Consider the following 10,142-nt stretch of genomic DNA (forward strand, 5'->3'; position numbering starts at 1 on the left):
GATAAGTACCTGAGCTTTTATAGGCTGTGATATAAACGACAAAAGTATGATGACAAAGCCGTTTTTTATATGAGTGAGATTATATTAGATTGTTGATAAACAGTTTCAACGGTGAGTTAAAATGATATATTAATTGTTCGGCTTAGTAAACCAACGGAAATTGAAGTAAATGGAGCATACTTGTTCGATTAAGTGTAAGAGATTAGTATATTTAAACCGATAAGCATTAATATATGTGTTTGTGTCTTGTTTTCAGTAATGCTTACACTAAAACAAACTTTCTAAGTATTTATATTAACTATAAAAAAGCGTTAACATGTAGTTAAGTAATCTTTAATTTGAAAATTGCGCCATTTTTTAACCAAAGTACGTTATACCAAATCAACAACATATATATGATTCTATCCTTCACGGATGCGTTTCTGTTGTTTTTATAGAAAAAACTGAGTAAACAAGAAAAACAGTGCAGTATGTCTCAATAAAGTCAATGTTCAAAACAGTGAGTTTACAAAATAAAGTCAGATTTAGTCAACTACTGTTTTCCAATACACCACGATACACATCAAATAAGTAATTATATTGCTACTATAAAAACACCATTTTTATCTATTTCTTCTGACCATATTTACTCGTATTGCTCAGGCTTTTTAATTATTCTATAAATATTCTTCATGAATTCGAAACATTGTGCAGGAAAGGACATGGAGTTTAGAGGTTGGATGAGGAGAACATTGTGATAATGTCCCATGTAAACAAAAACTTAATGTTACAAGATGTGCATTCTGTTGTTATTGTATTTATTTTGATTTCCATGAATATATAATACACGTGGTACAATAATTGTCTGGTTTCAGGTTCTGCGAACAACTTTCGGAGATTTAAGAGGAAATATACAACCTGAAGGTTTATAGTATTTTGATAATTTATCTGCTTTTATTAAATGCCTGACTCTTAAAACGAGTGCGAGGCATTCGTTGAGCACACGTGTTTCATAACTGTATTCATGCACTGGCAATGAGAGGATTTTTTTAATGTAGAAATGGAATTACGACTGCGACGACGTCGAGGACTACTACTACTACTACTACTACTACTACTACTACTACTACTACTACTACTACTACTACTACTACTACTACTACTACTACTACTACTACTACTACTACTACTACCACCACCACCACCACCACCACCACCACCACCACCACCACCACCACTACCACTACCACTACCACTACCACTACTACTACTACTACTACTAATACCACCACCACCACCACCACCACCACCACCACCACCACCACTACCACTACCACTACCACTACCACTTAAATACTACTACTACTACTACTAATAGTACTACTACTACAACTTCTACTACAACTTATACTACTACTACTACTGCTGCTACTAATACTGCTGTTGCTACTACTACTACTACTACTGCTACTGCTACTGCTACTGCTACTGCTACTGCTACTGCTACTTCTACTGCTACTGCTACTGTTACTGCTACTGCTACTACTACTACTACTACTACAACTACTACTATTACAAACTACTAGAACAAATACCTCTTTTAGAATTATTATTTTCCGTTCTGTCCAGATGACGACTTACCATTGTTGACGACGTATCAATTCGTTCACACTTTTCACAGGAAATTAAGTGTTACAGGTTACTTTTTACCGATTCCGCAGTTTGTCACACTGAAAAAAAAACCGTTTTTCGAAGCTAATGCCAGCTTTCTGTAATGTTTTCATTGATATTTATTTGTTTATTACAAAGTATTCCAAGGTGGTTATATGAATCGGATTCATCATTTAAATAATCGCCAAGTTTCCATGTCCTAGGGCTTTTTTATTTTCATTAAATACTAAAGAATTTCTTTTTTTATTTATTTTAGTAGTAACTTTCCGACATGGTATAAACAGACATATAATAGATCGTCGAGACCCCTTTTTACATAAGAAATAATGACCATATCGCCAGCTGATGTAGTGCATGCGCAGACCATATTATGTATCTTAAAGCTGCTGTTGCAGACGTCAATCTTATGTAGTAAACCATTAATAAAAAGGATATATAATTGCGGACTACAACATTGGCCTTGGCGAGAGCCTTGTATGATCGGGAAAAAATCAGATAAAAATCCGTTGAATTTGACACAACTGAAAATATTTTCAAAGAACGATTATAATATTCTAAATAGAGAAATATCAACCCCGGTTCTGTACAACTTCAGAAGAAGCGAAAATGATCGAAACATGTACATAGTGTCGAGTTATTTTGTTTGGCATTGTAAATGCATTCACGAACATAAATGACGTCTAAGTACAATTGACGTTCTTGTGAAAGCGACCTTGAGAGGGGTTTAACCGTATAGAACCGTATTTTTCAAGGAGGTTAAAAACGACCTTTAAAAAAAAATTAAAGAGAGTAGATCAAAGGGAGATAGCTATATAACTTGACGGGTCAAATTTTAATTTGTTGCCCCCCTTGAACAGAACTGTAATCACCCCCTTCTTCGTCTCTGTTTGAGCTTTTCTTTTTATGCAGGTTTTTAGCGTTGTCATCTATTGTAATCATATCGATTGATATTCTTGGAAATGGTATGCACCCTTGACGTGTATTATTTGTTAAGTCATTTAGATCCCTTTCAACATACGTTTTGTATTCGGTGTCAAACGAATATTTTTTCGTTCACTGAGTATAACTTTGAGAAATATGTTTCCCAACCATGGTAAATACTTTCGGGGTCTGAGACTTTGTTGCCATCAAAATTCATTTCAAAGCTGGGTGTTAAGTTTTTTTTAGTTTTGTGTTTGTTAATTGGCGGTTAATAACTCTTAATATAAAAGTTAATAACAAGGATATAACAAAAGTAAATGTGTATGGGCCTAACGGTGACAATACATCATTATTTCATAAATTAGAAAAAATTGTAGCTACCAATAATGAACGAAATATAATAGTAGGCGATGACTTCAACACAGTACTTAATCCTTCTATCGAACAGAAAAATGGAAGGACAGATAAAAATAGAAAATGTCCATAAACTCTAAATAAAATGATTTCAAACTGTAATTTGATTGATATTTGGAAAATATTACAAACTTGCGCCAGTACACCTGGCATTCAAATACTAAGCCTATTATTTACTCTCGTCTAGACTATTTCATTATCTCCGAATATCTTTGTAATACAATACCTAAATGTGGCATCAAGCCAGGATTTAAGACAGACAATTCAACTAGGCCAGATTACTTTAAAATAAAAAAATAGTATCATTAATCACACAGAGTACCAAAACCAAATAAAATCTGCAATTATGGAAACCGTAGAAATTACCAGTAACTAAAACCCACATACTCTTTGGGAATTTATCAAAGGAACCATTATAAACATGTATATTAAATACTCCACTTACATAAAAAAACAAAAAGAAAAGAAAGAAAATGAACTCCCGAAAAACAAAAAAGAAAGCGCACGCTCAAAAAACAATGAATGTGATGATGAAGAAATATCTTTGCTTCATCAGGAATCAGATATTATTACAATAGGAACAAATAATGGAATGATACTGAGGTCAAGAGCACAATATGTAGAACGTAGAAAGTATTAAATGTTTTGCATATCTTGAAAAACGTCACTGTTAACAAAACATGATCACAGAACTTAAAGCAAACCATACTATATTCACCGATAGTACATATATTTTAACCGAACAACGATACTTTTATGAAAAAATATACAATAAACAGGCGCATACCAACTTTTAAAATTTATGTTCCTCTAAAATCATTAAATTATGAGGAAAATCTAAAATGTAAAGACTTGTTAATTGAATCGGAATGCACTGGTGCATTAAAATATATGAATTTAAACAAAGGTACTGGTTCAGATGGGCTACGGGTCGAGTTTTATCATGTATTTTGGGATATATTAAATGAGCATTTCGTAAAATCTACAAACTTCTCCCTGGAAACACATTCACTCACTGAACTGCAAAATTTAGGTCTCATTTATCTTATACATAATCCAGGTAAAGATATTATGCTTTCAAATTGGCGTCCAATAAGTCTTCTTATAGACTATAAAATTGCATCTAAAGCAATTGCAAATAGAATAAAAAAAAATGCAATTATATCACCCAATCAAAACGGTTTTAAGAAAGTGAGTAACATTGGTGAAAACATAAGACTTATACAAGAAGTAAATGAACATTTAAACAACACAAACAAACCAGGACTTCTGATATTTGTGGACTTTGGGAAGGCTTTAGACAGCATTAATCACGAATACATAATAAGATGTCTTAAAGAATTCAATTTTGGAAATAAACTTATTAACTGGGTAAAATTATTTTAAAATGATGCCAGAGGAATTATCCAAAATAATGGTCATCTTTCAGAAAGTTTTGTAATAGAACGCGGAGTACGACAAGAATGCCCATTGTCTTGATTTTTGTTTCCCATGTGTATCGAATTATTCTCAAATTACATTGATAATTGATAATTGAACGGAAATCGAAGGGATCACAGTTAAAAACACTCTATTTGCATACGATGATTCATTCTTCAACAATGGATATAAACCGAGATACATTCAATTCAAGTTAATACATTTAATTTAAGAGTTTGGTAAGACTTTAAACCTAATTATTCCAAAACAGTACTATAAGTCGAAAGTTTAAAAGAAGCAAGCTGGGTAAAAAGACTCATTGACACAAATAATTTAGTTAAATGGAAAATATTTGTTAACAAGGCATTCGAAAGAACGGTGGAAGTTTTATACTTGATTGTAAACTTGAAGAAAATGACATTAAGGCATATGTGGCCGTAATGTATTTATTCATAGCATCCTGCACTCATGGATTATACTTAAGAGGAAACAAAAAAAATTGATATCAGAAAATTCATTATCAGGAACAATTCATCTATAATTTGTTTTTTATAAACAATGGCATAACAAGGAAATAATATGCCTCGAAAACATTTTCGACTTTAGAGAAAAGAAATTCTACTCATTTGATAACATTTGATAACATGCAATTTCTATACCAAATTCCTAATGTTCTTTTTTTAAATATTTACAACTGACTATAATATACCATAATATATGAAGAATGATCTGAAATCTTCAAGTATAACAATTCGTGTCGAATATACGTCGATGCTTGATAAAATTAAATGAAAAAAAAACATATCAAAATTTCTATATAATAATAATCTTCAGACTAAGGGTATACTTGTTGAACTTAATATATTAACAGTTTCATTTGGATTAAACCCAGCTACACGTAGTAAATATAGCAGCATAAACTTTATTATTAAATTGATAAAATATTTCATTCTCTGTTCAAAATACCGACAAGCGATGCCAAAATTTCGTAACTTTGAAAGTACACGTTCAAGATACGTTTAAATATCGAACGCGAAATAGCCATCGTGAAAAATAAATTAGATATCCATTTAAATAAATGGAATTTCTTATCATGAAGAAAAATAAACAAAAAAATAACAACTAAACATGAAATACCAGTACGTCTCTCTGAACCCCCCTTTATAATCCCCTCCTAAATATAAACATTCAAATTGAGCTCCGCAATTTAATATCGAACATGGCAAGGCTTGACAAGAAAATAAATTATTTAACATAGATGAAACATTAAGTCATATGATAATTAAAAATTTCGTGTGTGTTTTTTTCCTTCTGTATATAATGTACCGTGTTTTGTATTGATATTGCATATATATGTATTTGATACATATTAATAAACAAAAAAAATGAAGTAGCGACATGTGGATCGATAAAACTTCCCCATATATGAATGAAGGTGCGATACGTGGTTTATGAGTATGATAATTTGATTTATTATATGCTATGAAATTTCTTTTCCATATCCTACAGTGAAAATACATCACGCCGAATTGAAAAATATGTATCAGAATACTGTCGTTTTCTGAATCCGTATCATGCGAGTACCGTGTGTAATCTCGGAACTACTTTCGCTTTGCTAAAAATAACGTGACCAAAAAAAACCTGGTAAAACCTGTCAACTTTTGAATACATTAAATTATCTAACTTTACTCACGCTCCAGAAGCATGTAAATATTCAGGAACATGGTTCTTATGTTCTTCAAAAAAACATGAGGATAAGCACGAAGCAGAGAACATTTCAAATTTATCTTGACAGCTACTTCAATGAACTAGTTGTTTGCCATTTCGAAGTGCATAAATTGTTGCATTTTCCATGTTTATTATCATAAATATGAGCAGCTCGCAAATACGAACTAGAAGGCGAATTCGCGTCATCGATAGAAATAGCAATTGAGTTCCCTCAATTCTGCATATTACATGGTTTTAAATATGTGACTCTCATCTTTCATACTTTCTGAAACATATTTTGTTCCTGTATATATATATGTTACAGTTAGTTTTGTTCATGTGTTTTATTGATGCATGTATGGTGGGGTGTTCTACAACCCACCCTCATGTTTGTTTTATATGAATTAATTTTATGAAAAATAAAGAAAAAAACAGCGTTCTATCATAATATCCCCTATCTTTTTTTATGCCTTAGAAATGTTCTGAACAATCCTGGAAAATCACTTCATATTTAACTTATTATTGAAAATGAAACGAACTGGAGTATGTCAATAAAACTATTTAAAACTAATATTTCTAATCTAGTATTTGCATTCTTATTGACAAGATAAAGTAACCAGCTGCGGTTAAATTATGTGTATTTTCAAGTGTCATAGTAAATAAAGGTATATTTCATAGATTTGGTCCCCGTTATATTTTAAGTCTGGCGTTCAGTATCGAGAAAGACTATCTTGTGGGTTTTATTTCTCCTGTTTTCTTCGTGACAGTCGGCAAAAAATGACAAATATGTTCGTGGTGGGATGAATTCAACGCTTCATATTTCATTCTTGTCACTAAACAGAAACTCACTGAAAAATAGTCATATCATTTTTCTGCTGTTTCTTTCTTGTGTTTTGTTTTGTTGCATTTTTCAAAAAGTTTGACATCATCTTCTCTAAATTAACTGCCTATGGATTGTTGTCTCTGACAGAGTTCACTATGAACAATTGTTTGGATGACGGTTTTATTTAAAAAGCTGGAATTTCTGCAATGTTTTCATGATATTGGATTTCAGTGTCATTTGATGTATAATTACTTGTTATGCTATTTTCTATGTCAAAGAACGAGTAAACATAAAAAAGATTTCCAAACATGCAGTTAAATATCTCCTGGTCCATCTCTGAAATGTTTTCATCCTTCTACCATTATTTTTGTAGCAGACACTTACAAATCATGTACATAGTATACATGTATTATTTAAGGAAAGTAGATTCAGACATGTGTTGTTTTGTATTTACCACAAGGGGAGCAACTACACTTGTAGTTTAATTAATGCACAAGGGAGACAAATCTGGATAAAGTAGTTCCTTTTTAAAATCAGTTAAACATCAAAATATTATTTCTCTGTTTCAAAATGCTATTTATCAATGAAACCGCAGGAAAACATAAAACAAATCAAATTATTTATTGTTTACATGAGGTGAAATATGATGCAGTCTTAAAATAAAACCATCTTTTGTTTAGTTCATGCTTACAATTAATCAAATATAATAACAAATTTGATATTAGTATGTATTATAATCGCATCAAATAAATACCGATTGACGCCATTACAAAAATCACATTGTTTTATCTTCAAAGCACTGTTTCCGTTTACGTTTTTTATACATTGACACACGCTTAATATGAGTGAAACAGTCAAATGATATGTTGATAAAATTACTGTTTCAAATCGGTGCATTTGTCAGGATATAATCTACCGTTATTTTATAAACACCATTCAAAAAGCATGAACTAAAGGACGGTACTTTGCATAGCGGATTATTTGCAGCTTCTAATATCAAACCAATTCAAATCTATAACATTTAACATTGAAATGATTATTTCACACTTCTATAATATGAGACTAAGTATATTTACCAGGCATTTTAATACGGTTCATTTGCTTTACAGCATGCTTAATGTCAAAACTTGAAATTGGCTAAACTACATCATCGTTATCGTCACAAGAAAGCCACTTTAAAATCATTAAGAACTTTCATTTTTTTCAAGAAGACATTATACATTGTAGACATTACGAACAAGAACACATTATATCGCAGGAAGTATTTGTCTTTTTTTCCACATATGCCTTTTTCATTTAAGAATTCTACGTCAATATGAAACGTTTTTTCAAGTTTTATTAAATTGACTGTACTGCAAGTTATAGCCTACCTTTGTTTCTATGTATATAGCTCAATTATTCTTGACCTAATATCAACTGATACTTGAATTCTTTACCACCGGTTAACAGTGGTGACTACTTGGCTCCATATAACCTATTATATGAACTTAAGCCTCTTTAAATGCATTCTAAAAACACAGTCTCTACATGAGCATATAACTCCCACAGCTCTTTTGTACTGAATGCTCCTTTTGAATCCGCATCCTGTTTTACAAATACTATCAAACTACTTAAACCTCTTGAGACCGAAATATTCCATAATAGCTGTTATAGACGCGTATCTTAAGATAAGGTTGCTTTTATCTTTGTTTTATTGGTATTCCAGTTTGAATTTTAGAACTCTTACGATATGACATTGTGAATGAAACTTGAAATAAGTGGCGTACATGAGTAAATTCATACGACGGTATGACATACAGAAACCTTTGTACTTGAATTTCGCAAATGTTTAACTCGGCCCTGATTTATCGCGTATCGAAAGAAGGGTTCATTTTATTATTATTTTTATCTCTGTCCCAAGCTTTGTTCAAGTTATAAGATTATTGTGGACACTTGGAGTGAATAGTGTACATGACCATAATCATACGACAAAATGACAGTCGGAAACCAAAATCCTTGAGATACGCCAATGTTTAACTCGGTGGCTTTACTACTTTTAAATATTAAGGTACCCGATGTACAATAAGACATTAATCTAATCTTGCGGTCCATATCAAATTAATAATTACAGTAGTTACAGGTTAAAAAATCCAGATCCTCTTTCAGATTCAATAACTAAGATCCTGTTAAAAGGTACAACCATCCGGATCCTGTAAAAAGGTACAACCATCCGGATCCTGTTGACAGGTTTAACAATGAAGATCCTGTTAAAAGGTACAATCATCCGGATCCTGTTGACAGGTTAAACAGTGAAGATCCTGTAAAAAGGTACAACCATCCGGATACTGTTGACAGGTTAAACAGTAAAGATCCTGTTAAAAGGTACAACCATTCGGATCCTGTTGACAAGTTAAACAGTGAAGATCCTGGGTGTTTCTTAAGCCATTATACAAAGAGTTTTTTTATAAATGTAAAACCTGTGTCTCCAAAATCGCAGTCCAGTGTTGTATGCACTGTGCAACGAAGGCTTACCCTAAACGGTTGGAATATTTAAGCTATATACCTAACTTGGTAATATCACCTGATAACATCGACTAGCTAATCACGCATAAGGAATGCATTATACTAGGTAGACATACCCAGTAATCATTTTTAATGGAACAATACAAAAAAACTGCGGAAAATAAATTAATTGTAAACTATGTCGTACTTGAGTTAGTAAGTTCAATGCAGTATATATATCGATACCAAGTTTGAGTCAGTTTTCGACAATTTTCTTTTTTTCCCGCTATTTCATCATACGGAGTACAGCCCCTTTAAAATTAACCCAGTAAAAGACGAGTTCCATTGATACTGACAATTTGTATTTGTACAAACGGATCACACTCGACGTATTTATGTACAAAATGAACCTGTTGTGTTTAAATTACGAGGATCACCAGCTCAAGCCCTCCTTACCACTATTTATCAACCAAGATTTGACAAAATTTAAAATGCTCTTCATACAGTCGCATTTTCCCATATAATGACATTTGCAAATCAGATTTCAATATCTTAAATCATTCAATATTTCTGATAGCGGTGATAATATGTTCGTTGAGATTGCATATAAATGAATAATACGGTGATATCTTTTTGCCAAAATTTTATATTTGGAAATTCGAGATGTAAAGGTCGGCCTTATCACGAGTTTGAGGGTTAAGCGTTCTGGTAAGGATAACATAAGCCC

This window comes from Mya arenaria, chromosome 16 (genome assembly GCF_026914265.1).
Source record: "Mya arenaria isolate MELC-2E11 chromosome 16, ASM2691426v1".
Classification (NCBI taxonomy): domain Eukaryota; kingdom Metazoa; phylum Mollusca; class Bivalvia; order Myida; family Myidae; genus Mya; species Mya arenaria.